Below are 23,726 nucleotides of genomic sequence, written 5' to 3'. Positions count from 1 at the left end.
AGGAGTTGGGAACCAAGGTTTGCCACCTGGAGTTCATTCATCAGTATTTCAGCACACGGAAAGGTGTCACCTAGAGCAGAAGGGGAAGGAATACCACGTCCTCTGGGCACCCTTGCCATAGACCACGGCACCATTTCACAGGAGCACGTGTGTGTGCACCGGCCTCACAGAATCCCCATCCCCTACACCTTGTTCTCTAACTAGGGGACCTCACCTGAGAGTAGGGAGAGTCAGAAGCAAAACTTGGTGCCCACATTCATTTGAAATGCTATGATGAGTTGGTCCTAGGTCTGGACACACACAGGAGAACCCTCTAATATTTCAGGCTGTCAGCCTTCAGGTATACCTTTTCAGAAATGTTGGAGCTGGAAGGGATTTCAGACTCTCCAGCCCAGCCTCTCACTGGACACCAGTTTTCCCAACCCTCACATGTCAGAGTTTCCACTGAACTGTATTGTTCTTTCCACGGCCTCAAAGCCCTGGACTCAAGGCAACTAAACTACACCGAGATGGCGACTGTCGGAGAGGCAGGCTGGAGGACACCAAGGCAGTCACTCCAGGGGGCAGACTGGATTAGGGCAGTTACTCAGCTGGGGGCCAAACCGAATCCCTTAGAGACCACAGGGTTCAGAGATGAAGCAGTCAAGAGGTATCATGCCAGCCCTGAGGGTCAGGAAGCAGCGCAGCTCCTAGGTGGCAGCCCTTCAAGAGTGAGGCTGCCAGCCTTTTCTCTCTCACAACGGCATCTGGGCCCACAGCCAGGGTGGCAGAAGCTGCCAGACAGGCATGAATGGAAAAACTCAGGACATGAAGAGGTGTGGCAAAGAGATCTCCCCTTGAACACATAGCTAAAGGGAACTGAGTAAGAAGGGCTTTCTTTTCCCAGAGCCAGAGCTCCCCTGAAGGTTTCACGAAGAGGGGACTGGGCCATCCCATTTCATCTCTGTGAACCCATGTCGTGCTTAGGATCACATGCATAACAGGCACTGAGTAAACATCTTCCCCAAAGAATGAAAGACCCCCAAAGAACAGAGAGCTTGGGGAAAGGTTATGAGGAGGAATTTTCCTTTTGCCCTAAATACTTTCGTGGAAGTTGGCCAAATTAGGTATTTGGGAGCAGAAAAGACTAAGGATATAAAAGGCAACAGAGGGCTTCCCTGGTGGCGCAGTGGTTGAGAGTCTGCCTGCCGGCGCAGGGGACACGGGTTCGAGCCCTGGTCCGGGAGGATCCCACATGCTGCGGAGCAGCTGGGCCCGTGAGCCACAACTACTGAGCCTGCGCGTCTGGAGCCTGTGCTCTGCAACAAGAGAGGCCGCAACAGTGAGAGGCCTGCGCACCGCCATGAAGAGTGGCCCCCACTCACCGCAACTAGAGAAAGCCCTCGCACAGAAACGTAGACCCAACACAGCAAAAATAAATACATAAATAAAATTTAAAAAAAAAAAAAAGGCAACAGAGTCAGTGGTGGCAAAACCTTCCTAGGAAAGAGAAGCAGCTGTATTGGACCCGGAGACTCCAGCTTTCCAGCACCAGCCGTCCCCTGCCCTCCACCTCCGTGAGTGACCTCAAGCCAGTCACCTTCCCTGCCTTCGTCTCCTTTGCCCTTTGTACAAATGGGAGGGGTGGACACTATGTTCTGGAAGGTCCCTTCTGACTCTCAAGCTCTGAGATTTCTTAAGATTACTAGGACTAAGCACCTTCACCTCTGTATCAGGCCGGTTGGAACGGGTTGGAGAGAATTGCTCATCCAAAGGCAGTTCCTGGGCATGTGACGAGGTGCCCAGTGGGAACCAGCTGTGGGAACGAGGGCACAGGGCGCTGCTCCTCCTGGGGCTGGCGGGAGAGTGGGCAGTCCTGCCGGTTTGGGCTGCTGACCACTGGAAGCACTCGTCCTGAGTGCCCATCACAGGCCCTTTGGGCAGCAGGATCTAGGAAGCCTCTTCTATCCCTCCTCCTCCTCATGATGGTGATGGTGACGATGGTGATGTTAGTAGTTTTGGTCCTTACACCTCTACAACTCCATGGGGTCAACAAGGCAAGAATTGCCCCATTCTGTAGACGAAAAATTGAGATGAAGTGATTTGCCCAAAGACAGACTTTGGCTTAGTAACAGAGTTACCTTGCCTGGGTCACAGGACCTCCATGCCTTCTATTTCATTATTTATCCAGGAGATTTCGTGCACGCTCGTATCCTCCTTCTCCCATGACCTCCTTGAAGGCAGGGACCATGTCTCATTCACCCCTGCCTTGTCCACAATGCCTGGCATAGAGCAGGCCCTCACATGTTTCCTGAGCTGGATTCTCTTACTAATTTTCTGCTTGTTCCTCTCCAGGGAAGCATGCACCTATATTAAACCCCCTAGTTTCTCTCTATTCCCCCACATAATTTTCTTTTTCCTATAAAAAGTAAAGAAAAATGATGTTACTTGCTCAGGTTCAAAAGTTACCCTCCTAGCTTTCTAGTGTACCTGCGTGAGGTTTTGTTCTGTTTGGGCCCGCTCATTGAAAAAGAAATCCGGTTGCTGGCCGGTAGCCTGGGAGACGATCTGCTGAGTATGGAGTTTCATTGCAGTTCACGGGATTCTCTGCCAGCGTGTGATGGCTGTGTCCCCTGCTTACATGGCTAGAGACGTTGTCAGAGCAGCCTCTGATCTCTGTGGCTTGTGAGTGAGAGAGGGAGGTGCCATGTGGCTGGGCACCAGGACACCCAGTATCAGGCACGTAGGCAGCAGGCTCCCTTCTGCCCTGCAGCCTCTGTGTGAGCAACGTCATTGCTGATCTAACACTGCACTTTCTTTTCGCTGGCAGCTACTGCCCAGGCTGTAATTTTTCAACTTGTTCTCAGCTTTCACACTCATGCCAAGCACTCTGCTGCCAGAAAACCTCTCCTGGGACTGACTCTTCCAAAAGAAGCATTTGTTTCCAGCTACCATCAAAATGTGACTTTTCTCTCGGGCTGTGACTTTGCTTCTTCCGTGGATTAGATTCCTCGCGTGATCATGATAAAGAAGATCATGTGTATCTCCCAGTTTGTTTTTCCAACTAAAATCAAGGCATTATTTCTTTCCAGTTCATGGATTTTTCTGTTTGAGGCAAAACAGAAGTGGACCAAATTTCTGTTTTGAATTGTAACAAGAGATGAACGTGGCACGGCTCAAAATGCCTCTCGTGCTTTCCAGCTGGGCATTATTGAGGCCCAGAGTACAAGACTTGCATTACCCGAGGACCAGAATTTCTTTCAGGGAAAATGTCAAATGCGTGCAACCGTAGAGGGAGGAGCAAAATGAACCCCATATCCCTGAGCTTTGACAACTAACAATCCACAGCCTGTCCACCTTCATCTCTACCACACCTGCTCTCCCCTATCCCTGGATAATTTTGAAACAAATCCAAATATATTTCGTCTGCACATATTTCAGTATGTCTCTAAAACATAAGGGCTCTTAGAAAGAAAGCACAATACCATTACCACACTTAAAAGGTTAACAATTCCTTAATATTATTAAATCCAGTCAGAATTCAAAATTTTCCAATTATCTCATATCTTTTTAAAACATTTCTTTTTACAAACAATAAATGCTGGAGAGGGTGTGGAGAAAAGGGAACCCTCTTGCACTGCTGGTGGGAATGTAAGTTGATACAGCCACTATGGAGAGCAGTATGGAGGTTCCTTAAAAAACTAAAAATAGAACTACCATATGACCCAGCAATCCCACTACTGGGCATATACCCTGAGAAAACCATAATTCAAAAAGAGTCATGTACCACAATGTTCATTGCAGCTCTGTTTACAATAGCCAAGACATGGAAGCAACCTAAGTGTACATCAACAGATGAATGGATAAAGAAGATGTGGCACATATATACAATGGAATATTACTCAGCCATAAAAAGGAATGAAACTGAGTTATTTGTAATGAGGTGGATGGACGTAGAGACTGTCATACAGAGTGAAGTAAGTCAGAAAGAGAAAAACAAATATTATATGCTAACACATATATATGGAATCTAAAAAAAAAAAAAGAAAAAAAAATGGTCAGAAGAACCTAGGGGCAAGATGGGAATAAAGATGCAGACCTACTAGAGAATGGGCTTGAGGACAAGGGAAGGGGGAAGGGTAAGCTGGGATGAAGTGAGAGAGTGGCACGGACATATATACACTACCAAATGTAAAATAGATAGCTAGTGGGAAGCAGCCACATAGCACAGGGAGATCAGCTCGGTGCTTTGTGACCACGTAGAGGGGTGGGATAGGGAGGGTGGGAGGGAGGGAGACGCAAGAGGGGAGAGATATGGGGACATATGTATAACTGACTCACTTTGTTATAAAGCAGAAACTAACACACCATTGTAAAGCAATTATACTCCAATAAAGATGTTAAAAAAATAAAATAAAATAGGAATTTCAGAGTTAAAAAAAACATTTCTTTTATTGAAGTATAGTTGATTTACAATGTTGCATTAATTTCTGCTGTACAGCAAAGTGATTCAGTTATGCACATATCTATACATTCTTTTTCGTATTCTTTTCTGTTACGGTTTATCGCAGGATATTGAATATAGTTCTCTGTGCTTTACAGTAGGACCTTGTTGTTTTCATATCTTTTTAATGGTGGTTTGTAAAATTCAGGATTCGGAGAAGGTCCACATAGTGAAGCTGGTTGATGTGTTATGGCCTAGATCTCAATTTGATGGCGCTAAACCTTGTCAGAGGACAAGTGGCCCCGCTCTTCCAAGGCTCAAAATCTCAGAGCCAGGCTGGCTCAGCCCATCCTTTGCCCTCGGGGTGGGTCATGGCATCCCAAATTTCCACCATCACCACCACCACCCCGGTTAGGCCCTTACCAGGTCACACTGCAGAGGCTCCACGCGGGGTCCCCGCCCCAGCCTTTGCTGTTGCAGCCAGAACCAGGTGTAGCCCTGCTCCCGTGGTACCACCCATCCGTCCACTCCCTTTCTCCATAGCATGCCCTGCCCTGCCTCCGCCCCCAATAAAACAAAGCAGAACCGCAGCCATACCCACCGCAGTTCGCCCCCATGGTCAGGCCAGCTCCGCCATCCTCAGACCAACCTTCACAAATGTTCTTATGCTAAAAATCTGCTTACAATGCTGCCTCCTTTCCTCTCTACCTTTCCAAATCTTGTCCATCTCCAAAATCCAGCTCAAGTCCTGGGCAAGCTACTCCAGCACTTTCTTCCTGCCTTGAACTCCTAGGCCAGATTACCCAGCTTCCTACAATGGTACAGTGCCTTGAATTGTCATTTAGCCATCTCACCTGTGACTGTTACTCTAAACCCGTTCCAGACTAGAACTCTGTCTGTAAGTTTTGAAGACCTTTGGAAGCCTAGAACTCTGTCACGTCCCTCCCCCGTGTCTGAGCATATAGTGGCATTTCCTAGACACTTAATGAATTGATTTGGAGGGTTTCTTAAGCTCATTTCAGAAATCTAGCCATAAAGGGATGGGAGAAGGGTGTGTGGGGGTGTGTGTGTGTGGTGTTTATAGGAAGATGAGGGTGACGAGAAGCATTTTTTATTTTTTTAATGAAGAGACTTGAGCACACTTCCACGTAGAAGGAAAGGGGACTAGAGAAGGAAGGATGGTTTCAGGAGAAGGAGGGGCTGATTCATGGAGTGTGGCCCTTAGAAGACAGTGGGGGAAGGGTGGACCCAGCCAGCAGAGGTAGAAATCACCTCTGGGCTGAAGGAGGCACTCCATAAGTGTTTGCTGAATGGATCAGACCAGAACACTGAAGCCTTCCTGGAAAGGAAGCCCATAGAGTAAAAACCCAGTCAGAAATCCTAGAACTCAGCAGGCCTGCAGAGGTGATCAGAGAAGAGGATGGCTGTGGGATGACAGACAGTCTCAGTTTCTCACATTCTGAGATGCATGCAGCCCAAGTACACCCATGAGCCTAAAAGAGTCAATGTGATTTTTAAAGTGAACCTGTATTTGGCTATTTTCTTACTACACCTTACGTCTTGTTTTAAAATTTAATACAATTTCAAAGCAGGTACAACAGTAAAGAGCAGAGTAGCATGGCCCCGTGTACCCGTCTCTCCATGACTAATCTAGTTTCATCCATACCCCCGCCCTATCCATTCCCCCTCCACTGGATTCCTTTGAAGAAAATCTATGGATGCATATATATAATTATAGGTAATAACTCTGTAAAAATACCCACAATATCATCTTCACATCTAAAAACTGTTAACAATGATTTTTTTTTAATTTTTTAAAAAATCTTTATTGGAGTATAATTTCTTTACAATGGTGTGTTAGTTTCTGCTTTATAACAGAGTGAATCAGCTATACATATACATATATCCCTATATCTCCTCCCTCTTGTGTCCCCCAGTGGTTTCTTTTTGTTGTTGTTGTTGGGGGTAGGAGTTTATTAATTTATTTTATTTATTTTTGCTGTGTTGGGTCTTCGTTTCTGTGCGAGGGCTTTCTCTAGTTGCGGGGAGCGGGGGCCACTCTTCATCGCGGTGCACGGGCCTCTCACTATCGCGGCCTCTCTTGTTGCGGAGCACAGGCTCCAGACGCGCAGGCTCAGTAGTTGTGGCCCACGGGCCTAGTTGCTCCGTGGCATGTGGGATCTTCCCAGACCAGGGCTCGAACCCGTGTCCCCCACATTAGCAGGCAGATTCTCAACCACTGTGCCACCAGGGAAGCCCCCAATGGTTTCTTAATGTCATCAAATATCCAGTGCAAATTCAAATTTTCCCAATTGTCTCATAAATCTTTTTTGGTTTTTTTCCCTATTTTTTAATTGAAGTATAGTTGATTTACAATGTGTCAGGTATATAGCAAAGTGATTCACTTATATATATATATATCTTTTTCAGATTCTTTTCCATTGTAGGTTATTATAAGATATTGAATGTAGTTCCCTGTGCTATAGTCTCATATATTTATGAAATAGTTTGTTTGGATCAGGGTCCAAATAAGGTCCATGTATCATGACTGGTTAATATGTCCCTTGAGTTTCTTTTAATCTATAGGTCCTCCTTTTATTTTTCTCCATCATGGGTGTATTTGCTCTGTACATACATATGTAGAGACTCACTACTGCCTTGGGCAATAACAATTCATGCAAGTAAATGAAGGGTAATTTTATTATTTTATAATCTGTTTGCAGACATGGTATGGGGTAAGTAAAACACTTTATGGGTTGAGCAATTTCTTATATTTATACATTTACGACATATACGTTACAGCATGTATTGTAATAATAAAAGCATATAGGGCTCCTTAGAAGATCAGAACTATGTAATTACTGGTACAGTTTGATTGCTGTTTCTCACTGATTACTCTTTCTCACTGACTGCATCCTATGTGCTTAAGAATAACAAAAATTCTAGTGAAAATAAATATTGTTTGTAACTTGACTATATCCGACAAGTCTGGACAAAAAAAAACCAGTATTCGTTATTATCCTATTATGACGTTTACCTTTTGGGGCCTAAGTCTGTCCCTCAGACCTACCTGGCGCCCCTGACATTTGTGGTAGCCACACTCTTGGGGTAGAGCCCTCAGTGTCTATGTGAACGCCTAGGCAGCCCATCCTGGGCCACCATCCCCAGGGCCTGTCTCTTTAGACTGGCTACCGAAATGCAGTCAGATCAAAACTTGCCCCAATGGATAAAACCACAGTGGCAAGGTTTTACACATTCTAGATGTTGACACACCTTTTTTTTAACCAACAGTCAAAGTTTTCGTATAATAAAAGCTTTTGGTCGGGCTTCCCTGGTAGCGCAGTGGTTGAGAGTCCGCCTGCCGATGCAGGGGACACGGGTTCGTGCCCCGGTCCGGGAAGATCCCACATGCCGCGGAGCGGCTAGGCCCGTGAGCCATGCCCGCTGAGCCTGCGTGTCCAGAGCCTGTGCTCCGCAACGGGAGAGGCCACAACAGTGAGAGGCCCGTGTACCGCAAAAAAAAAAAAAAAGAAAAAAGCTTTTGGTCAGTCCCCAAGGTTTGTTTTGTAAGGGGATCTGACTCTAATAAAAATGCCCCCAGTCTGGCCATGTATACTTATATGAAAATGATCACAGATTGTGTATCAAATTTGAATACACGATTAAATAGATTATATTTGCAATTTAAAAATGAATATTCAAATGTTGAATAAAAGAGAAAATTGCTAAATACCCTCCTTGGAGTGCTATTTAGTTTTGAAGTTCATTCATTCATTTCTTCAACAGATGTGCCTTCTGTGGGCCAGGCACTGTATTTAGTATTGAAGATACAGTGGAGAACACAACAGATCTGGTCTCTGTCCTCATGGAACTTACATTCCAGTGGAAAAGCCTGATAATAAATTACGGATAAGAAAACCAATACATAAGTAAAATAATTCCAGTCTGCAGTCAATGCTATGAAGGAAATAAGCAAGGGCTATGATGGAGAAAAATGGAGGGACCACTGTGGACCGGGTGGTGCAGGCAGGCTTCTCAGAGGAGGCACCATTAAAGTTGAGACTTAAAGGATGGGACTGAGCCCACCATGAGTCAAACCTGGGGAATGGCATTCCAAAGGGAGTGCACAGAGCACTCAGAGACCCTGCTGCAACAGAGAGCTTGTATATTTTATGTGTATGTGATGTAAAGACTCAGAATGAACCCAGGGTTCATCTGGCTTCCCCCTGGCCAGGCTGGGTGCTGCCCTACAACAAGGCTGAGTGGAAGTCATTCAGCACCTGCTCAGGTACACTACTCCGTCTGTTAGAAAGGTCCTCCTTTCAGGGGGCTGGGACCCAGCTCTCTCTGGGGGGTCACCCATCCTTCGTGGTCCTGTGGCTGGAGCCATAGAGAACACAGCTAAGCCACAGGACCCCATTCAGAAGGGAAGGCAGCCTCTGTATCCTCTCTAAATCCATCTCAATGCCACACATTCTGAGGATGTTGTTAGGATGCAGAAGTCACATTGTTAAAATATGTTTTATATATATTTGACAGCTCCTGCAGTTCACTTCTGAAGTTGATTAAAAGACACATGGCTTCCCATAAAAGTCCAGTGGGTTCAGCTGATCAGTAGTGTGGGGTTCCCACAGCATCTGCCTTGGCTGGATTCTTGCCCCCTGAGCCCAGGGCCACGTTGTGCTGACTCTGCCTGTCTCCCTGACAGTCAAGTGGAGAGGCATGGCCATAAAGCCCGAGATCCTGCCCAGAAGGAGAGGAGGCTAGCAGAGGGGTGGGTTGATGATTGACAGGTGATGTCTTATGGTTTTATTATAAACAAACAGGGGTCAAGGAACCAAACTGGCGTTGAAGCCTTTTCTTTGTTAATATTACAAGTGAATCAGAGACAGGGCAGAGCAAGGGCTGGAGAGTCAGTGTTACTTACTATTTACAAAGCTTAAAGCTGGACTGCCATAGCAGGCCCATTCTGCTTCCTTGGTTTTTACTGTTACAGATCAAGAAAAATAGGAATGTTTTCTAAAGATGCTGTTAAGCCATACTTTATATCAAACTTTTCTCTTTATTATTTCAATATTTGTTTGGGTCGACTTGAGAGGGAGGAGACTGGGAAAGGGTAAATTCCTCCCAAGCCACTCTTTGGCATCCTTTCTGCTTTAGCCATGGCAGTGGGGCCCGTAGTGCAGGCTGGGGAGCGAGAAGAGGTGAGCTGCAGGACTGGGGCCGCCAGCTCAGCTCTCTGCTAAACCTTGCGAAGTCCTTCCCCTCCATCTTGCCATACGTAGAGGGCCCCTCCCCCTCCAGTAATCCCCTTCCAATATTGCTGGGGTGGAGAGGAGAGGGGAGGTATGGGTGTAGCTAGAAGAAAAGGCTTTGCGGTCATTTACCCTTTGGCTTCCAGGCATTTGTCAGGTCCTTTCTGGAGGAAAGGCTTTTATAGGGAGGAGGGTGAGGTTTCCAGGATGCCAAAGATAAATGGTGACAACTGTTTGCTTTTGCTCCTGCATCTCTGGCACCCTCTTAGGTCCTGTTGCCTTAGAGAGCGTTCGTTGTGGCGAAGCTCTGCCCACCTCTTTGGACTCCTCTGAGCCTGCTCTCCCCTCCCCTTTTTATTGCAGCAATGCTGAGACACACCAAGCTGCATCCCAGCTCCCAGAAACACCCTCTCCCTGCCCCTCTCACTCCCCCAAAAGGCAGGGCCAAGTGTTTCCCCACCCTCGATGCTCCTGTGGAGCCCTTTACACTTCTCTTTCCTAGAGGCACCTACACTTATCAAAATAACATTTTATACTTTCTACCCAGTAGACCAGTGGTTCTCAAAGCGTGGTCCCTGGACAAGCATCACCACCACCATCATCACCTAGGAGCCTGTTAGAAATGCAGATTCTTGGGCCTCCCCCCCCCGCCCCCAGACACCCTGACCCAGACACTCTGGGGGTGGTGCCCGGCATCTGTCATTGAACGAGCCCAGTGGGTGACTCAGCGCTCGCTGACGCTGACTGACGGTTGGGAAGCACCGCACTGGGCTCTCAGCTCGTCCCATTCACTCCTGTATCCCTGACTCCTCCCACTGAGCCTGCACATCAACGTGCTCAGCAAAGGGTTCCTGAACAACAACAGGCCACTAATAGGTTAGACAAGTTGCTAAGGTGGTAACGGCCTAACCCCAGTAGGGAAACCAAGCCAGGCCCATCACCTGTCAGTGCTCAGTACATGTTATTCTCTTTGATCTTCTTTGACTTGTTCACAAAGGAATTTTGGTCGATGTAAGCACACGAAGTCCCCAGAAGAACCCGACATCCTGCCCTACCCTCCTAAAAAAAGAATATTAAGAATATTCTTTCTCCAAGCTCAGGCAAAGACCACGTCTGAATAGTATGAACTGCAGACACCATCTTTTTAATGCACTGTTATATGTGTAATTATGGAAACATAATTATGGTGTTTGAGGTCATTTTTCTTCAATGTTGACCATTAGGAACATAACTTCCTTTTCTAAATCTGTTTTCATGGCTCATTTCATGTCTTTAATGTTTTGTGTGTGTGTGTGTGTGTGTGTGTGTGTGTGTGTGAAAATATACATAACATAAAATTTACCATTTTTAACCATTTTAAAGTGCATTCGGTGGTGTTAATTACAGTCACACTGTTGTGCAAACATCATCACTAGCCCTTTCCAGAACTCTTTCCATCATCCCAAACGAACATTCCTGGTGGTGCAGCCGCTGTGGAAAACACTTTGGTGATTCCTTAAAAAGTTAAACATAGCATTGTCGTATGACCTGACAATTCTACTCCTAGAGTAGAATTTTGAGGCATATACTCAAAGGAATTGAAAGCAGAGACTCAAACAGATACTTGTACACCAATGTTCATAGCAGAATTACTCGTAATAGCCGAAAGGTGGAAATAACTCATGTGCCCATCAAGACATGAAGGGATAAATAAAATGTGGTATACGCCTACAGTGGAACACTGTTCAGCCATAAAAAAGCTCAGCTCATTTTAACATACAACTTCTTTCCCAGGAATCTAACCAACTAGATGTTTGAGGAGACCTGAGGTGACTTTGTGTATTTTCACATCTATCACAGAAGCAAACTTAGAGTAGACGCTCAGTAAACACTCATTGGTTGAGGAAAAGTCTCTGTATCTTACTTGGTCTAGACTCAGAACAGTTGGTGTCAGACTTTGGTGTGTATCAGAATCCCCTGGAGGACTTGTTAAAACACGAATTTCTTGTTAAAACACTCTCAGGGTTACTAATTCAGAAGGTTTGTGGGCTTCCCTGGTGGCTCAGTGGTTGAGAGTCCGCCTGCCGATGCAGGGGACACGGGTTCGTGCCCCGGTCCGGGAAGATCCCACATGCCGCGGAGCGGCTGGGCCCGTGAGCCATGGCCGCTGAGCCTGCGCGTCCGGAGCCTGTGCTGCGCAACAGGAGAGGCCACAGCAGTGAGAGGCCCACGTATGGCAAAAAAAAAAAAAAAAAAAAAAAAAGGTTTGGGGTGCAGTCCCAGAATGTGCCTTTCTAACCAAATTCCCAGGTGATGCTGGTACTGCTGGTCTGGGGACCACACTCTGAGGACCACTGGTCTAGCACAGTATTTCTCATCCCTAACTGCACACTGGAGCTTCCTAGAGCTTCTAAGTTTGCCCCTGGCCCCCGCCCCAGAGATCAGGTTTAATGGGTCTTGGGTGGTGTCCAGAGACAGGAGGCTTTAAGAAGCTGCTCAGGTGATTCTGATGTGCGGCCGAAGTTAAGAGTCGCTGATAGAAAGCCTTCATTACATCGACACCGTTGGGGCTGGAGCCAGGGCTTTTTGCTCTCTGGTGTCAAGGTAGGGTTTCTTTTTTCCAAAGTAATTAATTTTTTATTGTGGCAGAATATATATAACATAAATTTACCATTAATTACATTTAGTATATTCACAGTGTTGTACAACTGTCACCACTGTTTAGTTCCGGGACATTTGCATCATCCCAAAGGAAACGCCACACTCACTAAGCAGTCATTTCCCCTCCTCCCCCCAGCCCTTGGCAATCACTAATCTACCTGCTGTCTCTATAGGTTTGTCTCTTCTGGGTATTTCTGATAAATGGAATCACACAATTGGTGTCTGGCTTCTTTCACACAGTATAATGTTTTCAAGGTTCATCTATGATGTAGCATGTATCAGTACTTCATTCCTTTTTTATGGCTGAAGAGTATCCCATTGTATGGATGTATCACATGTGTTTCTCATTTCATAGGATTGCTTTTTGCTGTATTTTAAATATTTGACTGCAGTTAACTTGCTATTCTCTGCTATAAAATAGCTGTTGACTGAAATAAAGCATTCACGTTCCTCTTGTGTGGGTTTTAGAAAGTAAACTGTCAACAGAGCTGGCACGAAAGGAAGCTGGAGATAATACAGCCTGGTTTCCTGGAGACAAGGGTCTGGGGGACAATGAGGCTAGTATTTGTAACAAGCTTCTGAATGAAGAGAGAAAACTTCAAATAATCATGATAATAAAGGCGTGTTCCATGCAAGGTGATGAAGCAATGTTCCCTGGCAGCAAAAGGAAACTGATGGGAGAGCAAATAATGTGAGCAGAGGCTGCCCTAGTGACCCGCTGCTTCCCTGGCAGAGAGAGAGAGAGAGAGAGACTGACTCTGCTGCCAAAAAGCTGCTCTTCTCTCCCTTGCTCCCCCATCCACCTTCTCAGCACTCATCTTTGTGAAACGTGTGAGGCTGTCAGTGAGGACCCGAGACTGGATGGGGTGGCTAGACAACAGGTCAGGGGCCGTCCTGCATATCTAAGTTGGATGCGGCCCTGAACAAGCTATTTAGTTGTGGACTTTGATATCTATTTACTAGGACGAGAACCTCCCCTTCCCTCCTGCTCTGATTCCTCACCCCCTCTTTGCAACCAAACATCGTCCGGTCACTTCTGCATCTCCACTTCCTGCTCAGATCTCACTGCTTCCAGGCCCACATCCCGCTGGATTCAAATAGACTCTTCAGCCCTCATTTGTCTTGCAGCCCTTGGCCCCAGTGCCTCCCCCCCTACCCCACCCCATTTCTGAACCTGTCCTCTCTGGGTTTCTGGGGGATACTGCTTTGTCTGAGTTATCTTCCCATTTCTCCTGCCCCTTCTCAGCTCTCTGTAGCTACCTGCCCTTAATGTCAGCTCTCCCTGTGGTTTTGTCCTTTTGGCTCTTCTCTTTCTCTCTCATTTACACTCCCCTGGGGTGACCTTATCCCCTCCCGTGGCTTCAGCACCACCTCTGCCCTGTCGGGGTTTCCTCCTGAGCTCCAGACCCATTGCCTACTGGCCACCCCCATTGGATGCTCCATGGGTTCCTGAAATCAGACGTGGCTGTAGGGGGAGGCAGACGAGCAAACAAATAATTTGAAAAATAACCAAACCTACCATCCTTTCCTCTGTCACCCTCCTCCTTCCAAAACCTCCTCCACCTCCTTCGAGGTTCTCTATCTCAGCTGATAGAACCGCCCACCCCCCAAAGGCTGGGAATCACACTTCACTCCTTCCTTTCCTTTGGCCCCATTTTTAGGCACAGAGATGTAACAATTTTACTCTTTTAGGAGTCTTTTTTTTAGGACGATATTTTTTCTTTATTTTTAATCTTTTTTTAAAAATTGAAGTATAGTTGATTTACAGTGTTGTGTTAGAGTCAGGTGTACAGCAGAATGATTCAGTTATATATGTGTGTGTGTATATATGTATACGTGTGTGTATATATGTATACGTGTGTGTATACATAGACGTGTGTGTGTATATGTAGACGTGGGTGTGTACGGAGACGTGTGTGTGTACATAGACGTGGGTGTGTACGGAGACGTGTGTGTGTATACGTATATGTGGCTGTGTATGTGTATATGTGTGGGTGTGTGTATGTATACGTGTATGTATATGTATACGTGTGTGCATATATGTATACGTGTGTGTGTATACATATATATTCTTTTTCAGATTCTTTCCCATTATAGGTTATTACAAGATATTGAGTATAGTTCCCTGTTTTATACAGTAGGACTTTGTTGTTTATTTTATATATAGTAGTGTGTTTCTGTTAATCCCAAATTCCTAATTTATCCTCCCCCTTTTTTCCCTTTGGTAACCATAAGTTTGTTTTCTATGTCTGAGTCCATTTCTATTTTGTAAATAAGTTCATTTGTATCATTTTTTTGAAGATTCCACATATAAGTGATATCATATGATACATGTCTTTCTGTCTGACTTACTTTATTTAGTATGATAATCTCTAGGTCCATCCATGTTGCTGCAAATGGCATTATTTCATTCTTTTTTATGGCTGAGTAATATTCCATTGTGAATATATGTGTGTATAGAGATATGTGTGTATACATATATAATATATAATAACAGTATATACTTCTGTATATACTGTATTCTTCGCGCCAAAATGGACAACCTGAATCTCATGAGAAACCCTCAGACAAACCCAAATGGAAGGACATGCTATGTGATATCTAGTCTGTATGCTTCAGAAATGTCAAGAGCAGGAAAGGTCTAAAGAGATGCCACAAATAAATTTACTGAATTATCCGGATTGACTCCCAGTTCAGGAAAAAAAGCTATCAAGGACCAAATTAAGTTTCTTTTAAACTTGGCCTTCATCTGCCCCTACTGGCATAGCCCTGTTCAGATGCATAGCTCCATGTCTGTAGGCCTCACTGGCCTTGCTTCTCCAGCCCTCCACTCCCTATGCTAGATCCAGATCCAGATGTTTCTCTGCTGAAAGTTCTTCAGTGGCTCCTCAGGCCTTCAGGCTTAATCCCAAGGTCTGGAGTGCAGCCCACAAGCCCGTCATGATCCCACCCCCCTCTCTAGGCTTTGCTTCCCCTACTACCGTGTGTCACAAAGTGGGGGTGGGAGTCTTAAGACTTCACCCCGACTAACAAGTTAGCCTGCCACAGTTTCACGGATGCTGGTAAAGACACGAGACTGCTGAGTCAGAGACGGACAGTTTAATACTCACAGGGATAGCAGAGTGACATTTGCAGCTGTTTCTCAAGCCCCAGTTCCATAGGGTGATGTAACCAGGGCCTTGTAACGCCTCCACTTGCAAGCTGCTCTGCATAAGGAGCGTCCCTCTCAGCTTAGGAAACCCCAGCGTGTAAAAGGGGGTGGTTAGCAAACTTGCCCAACCTTTGCCTCCAAGAGAGACATGATTTTACTGGACAGCAAACAGATCTGCTCTCTGCCCTGGAAGGAGACACTGCCTTATCTATACAAGATGACTTGCTACATAAACATCTTTGAAAAGATAGTCTGGAACGAAAGCTGTCGGAGCCTCTGCTCACAGACGCAGGGAGAATCTTTTCCCTACCACTTCTCAGACACTGAGCTGCTGCCATCCTGATTCTCTGATTGCATCCCACACTCTCATCTGGTTTCAGAGCTCTGCTGCCTGCAGCGGAATGCCATTTTCATCCCTAAAACACACACCACCATGCACGTAAACATACACGCACTCTCCTTGCCCTGCTAACTCCTTTATCTTTCAAGAATCAGCTCTTCAGGGAAGCCTGACAGCCACCGTCACCCCCAAATGTAGGAATTCTGCCCCACCTTTGTGTCCCCAGGGTCAGTGTACGTTATCACAAGACTTAATCTGTTTCGTTGTCATTACCTGTTTACACACCTGCTTGCCGCTCAACCCTCAGTGCATGGAAGGCAGGGGCTGTGTCCTGCTTGTCTCTGATCCCCAGTGACCAGCCCACAAAGGGAATCATTAAGGATTGGTCAAAAGAATAAGTGAATCAGTGAATAGACTGTTATTTTAAAGCTGCTAGCAGTTTCTTCCTGTCACTTGAGGGGGAGTAGAATGTAAAAAACGGATGAGGATGGAAAATCTTCATGTGGGAAGGGGCAGGGCAGCTGGGGAGGTCCATAAGCATTTTCTGCATTCTGGGGGAGGGACCAAAACTTTGTCCCACTCCCCCTGTTGCAGGACAGAGCACTTGGATAAGCCCTCTTAGTGACCCAGACTTGAGGCAGGTAACTACCCAGCGTTTCTGTGAAAGCTCAGCCCCGGCTGTAACAGTCCAAGTGCTGGCGTTTCAGGCTGAGGTGCCAAGCGTTCTGTCTAGTGATCCAGTGATCCAAATAGGGTGCGTCTTTAACTGGTCTGTGCCCTTGCGAAGAGCACTGCCTTTCTAAAATAATGGATTTAGCTGTCCTGGACTGGAAGGTTGTTGCCTCACCTGTGGTGTTATTTCAGACTAAGCCAGTGGTGCTCAGGAGTGATTTTTGTCCCCTCGGGATGTTTGGCAACGTCTGTGGAGACATTTTTGGTGTCATAAGGGGGAATGCTGCTGACATTCAGTGGGTAGATGGCTGGCCAGGGATGCTGCTAAACATCGCACAGGGCACAGGACAGCCCCCAGACAAAGAATTATCCTGCCCCAAATGTCAACAGTGCAGAGGCAGAGAAGCCCTGGACTATTGTGATTGTCTCGGCTGGGCCACGCAGCAGATCACACATTGCAGAGGGTGTTCTTCTAGAAAGAATGAGGTGCTCTCTCTGTCAGTCATCCTGGGGCAGGAAAGAGGAATGGAGGCCTAACCTCAGGGGAGGGGAAACACAGTCAGGTCTCCAGGCCAGGAGAGCAAGACTGGTGCGTACATCCTGATGGTAGGAAACCCCCAGGGACAGGGACGATCATTGCCTTCGGGGAGTACTGATGACAGAGACATCTGACTTTCCTCTTAGGCTGTAGTTGCCTGCGTCACCCTGGGACCTCAGTCAAATTTTGTTAAACTCCAAAGCCTAGTGAGTTGTTGTTTTTCTTAAAGCTACCATTTTTTTTTTTTTTTTTTTTTTTTTTTTGCGGTACGCGGGCCTCTCACCGCTGTGGCCTCTCCCGTCGCGGAGCACAGGCTCCGGACGCGCAGGCTCAGCGGTCATGGCTCACAGGCGCAGCCGCTCCGCGGCATGTGGGATCTTCCCGGACCGGGGCACGAACCCGCATCCCCTGCATCGGCAGGCGGACTCTCAACCACTGCGCCACCAGGGAAGCCCAAAGCTACCATTTAATGAGCACTTACTACATGCCAGGCATCATTCTATATCAAAGGTTGGCTAACATTTTCTACAAAAGGCCAGATAGCAAATATTTTAGGCTTTGTGAGCTGTATGATCTCTGTCACTACTACCCAACTCTGCTTTTGTTTAAAAAAAAAAAAAAGGCAGCCATCGAGAATATGTAAACAGGTGAGTGTAGCCGTGTTCCAAGAAGATTTTATTCACAAAAACAGGTGGTGGACTGGATTTGGCCCATGGGCCATAGTTCACCAACCCCCATTCTATATGCTTAACAGGTATTAATTAATCTGCGTAACAACCCTACGACAGAGGCACTATGTTCTCATTTAGCAGATGAGGTGACTGAGGCACAGAAGTTGAGTAATATGCCCAAAGTCACAGCGTCAGTAAACAGCCAGGCTGCCACTGACCCTGACCCTCACATTCTCCCCAGCAGCAGCCTTTGGAGGGTCCAGAGCCTGGGCGGCAGCAGCAGTTATGAGGTGGTGAGAGGGGACCAGCAGACAAGCCCTGGCGATGGTCCAGAGCTAGAGGGGAGAAGCAGCAATGGAGAGATTTGTGACCTTGTAAACGTTCCTGGGGGGTCTGGAAATAACAGAAAGAGGGGATCTGGTAAAAGACGTGAGCTTTCTGCAGCTACCCACGGGGGAACCTGACCTAAGGGAGGCTGGCTAGTCTCTAAACATTGGCCTGCTGTTGAGCCCGTCCTTCACTTACCAGCTTTCACAAAGAGGAAGTCCTTTCTGATATCTAACCTATAGCGCTTTTGCTGTTATTTAAAGCTGCTCCCTCAGTTTTCCCTTTTAGGGGGAAAACTTGCTGTTTGATGGTTCTTCTCACACCTGAAAGCCTTCATCCAGTTCATCCAGGCTACTTCTTTTTTTTTAATTAATTAATTTATTTTTGGCTGTGTTGCGTCTTCGTTGCTGCACACGGGCTTTCTCTAGTTGTGGAGAGCAGGGGCTACTCTTCGTTGCGGTGCGCGGGCTTCTCATTGCGGTGCGCAGGCTTCTCATTGCGGTGGCTTCTCTTGTTGTGGAGCACGGGCTCTAGGCACGCGGGCTTCAGTAGTTGTGGCACACAGGCTCAGGAGTTGTGGCACGTGGGCTCTACAGCGCAGGCTCAGTAGTTGTGGCGCACGGGCTTAGTTGCTCCGCGGCCTGTGGGATCTTCGCGGACCAGGGATCGAACCCATGTCCCCTGCATTGGCAGGTGTATTCTTAACCACTGCGCCACCAGGGAAGTCCCCATCCAGGCTACTTCTGTCTCCCTTCCAGAGGGGTGTGAAGTGCAGTGGGAAGGTCAAGGGCTTTGGAGCCATTGGCCAAGCTGCCAGTCACAGCTCCACCACCTACTGGCTGTGTGACCTTGAACATCTCTCTTAGATTCCCTGAGCCTCGCTTACAAAATGAAAGTGGCAGTACCCACCCGGCAGGCCCCCAGGGCTGTCGGGAGGAATAAACATGGTAGCGTAGTGTCTATTTGTGATGGACTTACAAGACATGCTGGTTCCCAGGCCCTTCTGAATGGAATTGTCTCAATTCCTCCTTTCCACCGCCCCCCCACCCCGCCCTTAGGGGCTGTTTTCCAACATTTTAGAGCAAGTTCTCCTTTTCACCTCTCCGGAAAACAAATCTAGGGCTCCCTGCCTGGCTCCTTTTACTTCTAATGAGATATGCATGGTGATGTGGCATTTCGTTTCAGACTGGTTTCACCTCTGAAATCCTGCCATCCCAGATCAAGTGCCACCTTCTCCCTGGTGCCTTCCCTCACTCCCAGAGCCAAAAGTAAACAGAGAAACAAACCATTCTTTCCTCGTTCCCTCAACAAATGTTTCCTCAGCACCTCTCCTGCACTGGGCTCTCTGCCTCTGCCCGAGCAGCCCCTCAGGGGAGGCTGTCACTCCCCACATGGTGTGCATATGTTCTCCTTCTAGATAACCCCCCTTGGGGCTAGAAGGGGCTCCTGCTCAGTCCCGTACCCCTTGAACACTGCCTTGCTTGCAGCAGGCTCGTGCTCAAAAACCACCAGGGAGGAAAACATTCTCCAGTGATCATTCAGCACATTAGCCTTCGCTGGAGAGTGAGCACTTGGTTATTAACCCCAGAGGATCCTATGCTTCTCAAGGCAGTTAAGTGAAGGAAGAGCATCAAAGTCCTGCCGTTCTCCATTGTTTTCCCCACGGCGTAACAAGGTTTCTGACCGGACATCTTTGCACACCCAGTCTTCCCTGCAGACCTCCCATGCTCAGTTTTACTCAGTGCTGGGGCACTCCCTGTTCCATCCTTGCTGATAGAGACATTTAAGCATTACACCAGAAGGTTCATCAAGAGCTGGGAGGCTCTTGGGAAACTGCCAAAAGGAAGCACTGAGGGGTGGCTGTAAGTTCTCACCCAAGCTCCGCTCCAGGCAGTGGGATGTCAACACACATTCCCGTAGCTCAGAAACCGGCGGAGAGGCTCACTCCAAGTTCACGGTGTAGGAGATGGAGGTGTGAGTGTCGGAGGTGTGGACACATCTAAGAATGTAGATACACGTGAACGTGGATGCATGCGAGCACACATACGTGTGCATGTGTAAATGCGTGCATACACCTCTCCTGAATCACCAGGACCGAGCACGGGGCAGGCAGCTCTCATTCAGTCTCTGCTGGGGCTCCTGTCTTGCTGCGCTCGCACGGTGTTCCTCACCAGGAGCTACTTCCTGCCCTTCTCCCCACCCCCAGATCCACCCACTCTCTTTGATCTGCTTTTCTTCTTCACTTACGTGTGTCTATTCCCAGTTCTTCCTTCCAACTCTCATCTTTCTGATTCCAACCACCACACTCCCTCAGCTGTCCATCCTACTCCCAAGAATCCGAAAACGGTGTTGATTCATTACTGTCCCTGTAGGACCTCTGACATCTCTCCCAGCCGTGTGCTGCCTACAGTAACGATGACTTGACTGTATTGATTTTTTTCCCTGGCAACCACACTGGTCTTTGATCTACATTTCCCTTGAGTGTGTCACAAGGAACCATATCAAATGTTTATTTATGTCAACAGGTATTAAGTCTGTTGTGTTTTCTTTAACCACTAAGGCTTTTACTCTGATGTAGGGAAGAAAAGCAAGTTAATTTGGCATAATTTGTTTCTGGCAAGTCTATATTATTTACTTTTTCAAAAAACTCACTGCATTTCCTCAATGGCTTTTGCGCCGTGTTGTGATGCGTCGTGTAGGGTGCACAATGCCTGGCATAAAATGAGCATCCACCAGATGGCTGGGAGAATACACGAGACGGAAATCAGGAGACACAAATTCCAGTCCTGGCTCAGCTTCTCATGCTTGGGCCACTTGACAGCTCTGAGCTTTCCTCGCCTCATCTGTAAATGAGTGTGGGGCTTGGCCACATCAGTGCTCCCCACTAGGGTCCCACCTAGGCAGCAGTGGCAGCCTGGATGCTGATTTGAATACTTCACGAAGCCCAACAGAGATGGGCTCTCATGTACAATCAGGCTGCTCCTGCCAGTTGCAACATTAGATAGCGTACGTTTCTGGCTGAGTTATATCAACAGGTCAGGACCCCCACTGCCCCTCCCGTGGTTCAGACCCCTATCCCCCTCTCCTGCATCTGGCCCCCTTCCTTCCATGTATCACACTCAATTCACTCTTTACTTTGTAGCCACAGTGATCCTTCTAAAAGGCTTATCTCAGCTTTCCACCTAGAACGCTCCAGCTGTCCCCCTGCTGTCTCCAGAATGAGGTCCCAAGTCCTTAGCCAGCTCACGGGCCCCTCACTCTGGCCCTGGTCCATCTCCCCAGCCCCTGCGCTCCTCACTGAGGTCCCTGGTAGTGCCCAGAACCTGCCAACCTAGGTGATCATTGCACAGTCTGTCCCTTAACCCTAAAGGCTCTTTCAACCCCTGCCCTTTGCCTGGCTAGCTCTTCCATGTCCTCCAGGTCTCAGCTTAGACATCACCTCCTCCAGGAAGCCTTCTCTAATCCTTTCCCAAGTGAGGGCACTCTTTTCTGTGGTTCATCTCTCTGCTTTGTAAGGCCTAATTCACTGTCTCCTCCCAGATTCTCAGTCTTATTCATGCCTTATTCATCATTTCCTCAGCACCTAGCCTAATACTTGGCACTTTGTTTTTACTCTATAAATGTTTATGGAATAAATGTGAATCCTTATCTTGGGCTAACTAAAAACTTTGATTGGTTTTCAGATCTGTCTTTGATTAATAACAAATGGGAGAACTAACTATTTCATTAATAATTTGTTAAACCTTTTAAACAATGGTATCCATGGAGGAGGGCAGAATAAAAGAGTGATGCATGTGTAGGGTACCATTACTCTCAGGTCCCTTCTAGGTAATAATTCCAGAAATTTATTTGTATAACATTTTGGCTCAGGATCATGAAAAACACCTATAAACTCGAAGGGCACTATCAATGAAGAACCTTTAGATTTGCAGGTCATAGGAGAATAGACAGTTACTCACGTTGGAATCACCAGTTTGCCTCTGGGCTTCCTGGTGGGCAAAGCCAAAAGGGGAAACAGTCATTTGCATGACTGCCTCAGACCCGCTACAAAACCTCTTTGTTCCACAACCTTCACAGTCACCTTTTCTCCTTTCTCCACTTCTCGTGCAGTTCCCAGAAGATGGAGTACCAAGGAGAGGCCTCCCTACAAAAGCAGCAGGCGCCATTTGCCAGTGTCACCATTCCCTGCTATAAGCAAGTCTCACCCTCATCATAACCAAGGAGCCCTTTCTAAGCCAACTGTCCCAAAAGGTGGGGGCAGCATGACCATCTGCCCTGAAGCTAACCACGGGCATCCTTACGAGATCTGCATGGGTCTCCTATTCACCCAGAACTCATACAGCTGATCTAGTCACAAGTTAATGATTACAAACATTTAAAAAGTTAAGATGAGCTAAATGAGCCATTTTATTTAGAGTCATGCCAGTTCTTTTTTTTTTATATACTGCAATTTTATTTCAGTCGCACAAATGAAGTTAGCATGTAGGAAATTTAAATGAAACAGTACGGTAAAAATTGCAGAGAACCAAAAACTCTAATAAGGAAGTCCACCTAAAGCATGAGAATTCAACATTCATTAGTGTTTCATCTTCAGTTTTGATTGACACTTGATGCTTGCAAATTTTGAAACAAACTTTGAGATCATGATGACTATTCTGAAGAGATTTCAGCACCAGCACTAGGGTTTGTACATTCAGTTGGTTTGCAATTGACTTGTTAGCCATTTACACAGTGTATAGTACAGATTTGTCACAGGTCAGATCACAGTGTTGAAGGAAAGAAGTACCTTCCTGTAATTAGAAAGGATCCCTTAAACTGCACTCAGCTTAAGACATGCAACGTACAAAAGCACAAAAACCATCATAATATTGCGGCTCCAAGGAACATAGTTTTGATAAGGAAAGTAACCTAAGCTTCTGCTTCCCGTTTTAATTACTGAAATCTCTAACAATGACAAAACTGTCACATAGGACAGTTACGTCAGTCCTGAGTCAACCTTTATGGACATGAGGAGGTGGCAGCTCGTATTTGTTCCTTCCTGGTTGGCAAAAATTAAATGTTTGCCAGGTCACTGGAAAGCTTGTTCCTTAAAGGAATACTTCTGTGAGTTAAAAAAAAAAGAAAAAGAGCCCGTCTATGGGAATTCCCTGGCGGTCCAGTGGTTAGGCCTTGGTGCTCTCACTGCCGTGGCCCAGTTCAATCCCTGGTCAGGGAACTAAGATCCCACAAGCCATGTGTCTCAGCCAAAAAAAAAAAAAGCACCTAATTTATTTTGTTTACAAATACTTGTCATACTGGTCCAACACCACTAAAAAGTGTAAGTGAACTGTGGCTTGACTGAAAATTGAAAGAAGTTACAGTTCAAAATCTAATATGATTCCCCATCATTCCTATATGCTGTGTTGGACAGCATGCATACTAGCCATTATTTTTACATTTTCTTGCCCCTACTGTTTCACTATTTAATTGTTGATCAATTAAATCATTTCAGCTCCTTTCTCTGTGCTCTTAGCATCGAACAGGGTGCTTCTTGGTATTTGTGGAACAGCTACCATATTTCATTGCTTCTAGATGCCGTGGATTATAAGATATATCCCACTTACAGAGATGCTAAAATAAAAAAGTTGCATCTGAGACTCAATGAAATACCGTCTTTGTCCACAGCAGGTCCTGGCTCTCTTTTTTTTTTTTAACATCTTTATTGGAGTA

The 23,726-nt window shown here is 46.5% G+C and overlaps 2 protein-coding genes across 3 annotated transcripts in view; one reads left to right on the top strand and one right to left on the bottom strand.

The window, feature by feature from the left end:
* Window positions 1–23,726, bottom strand: part of CA12 (carbonic anhydrase 12) — a 62,258-nt gene that overhangs the window by 22,980 nt on the left and 15,552 nt on the right. The window lies entirely within an intron of this gene.
* Window positions 1–23,726, top strand: part of APH1B (aph-1 homolog B, gamma-secretase subunit) — a 111,192-nt gene that overhangs the window by 73,271 nt on the left and 14,195 nt on the right. Inside the window, exon 7 of one of the 2 annotated variants that reach the window (XM_079912027.1) lies at window positions 22,128–23,678. The exons of the other annotated variant lie outside the window; for it this stretch is intronic. The gene's annotated coding sequence lies outside the window, so the exon portion shown is untranslated. Of the gene's footprint in view, window positions 1–22,127; window positions 23,679–23,726 lie in introns of those variants that run through there. 2 annotated transcript variants of the gene reach the window in all.

This window comes from Stenella coeruleoalba (genome assembly GCF_951394435.1).
Source record: "Stenella coeruleoalba genome assembly, chromosome: 2".
NCBI classification, from domain to species: Eukaryota; Metazoa; Chordata; class Mammalia; order Artiodactyla; family Delphinidae; genus Stenella; species Stenella coeruleoalba.
The sequence above is the reverse complement of the archived record's forward strand: the minus strand, read 5'-3'. Positions and strand labels throughout refer to the sequence as shown.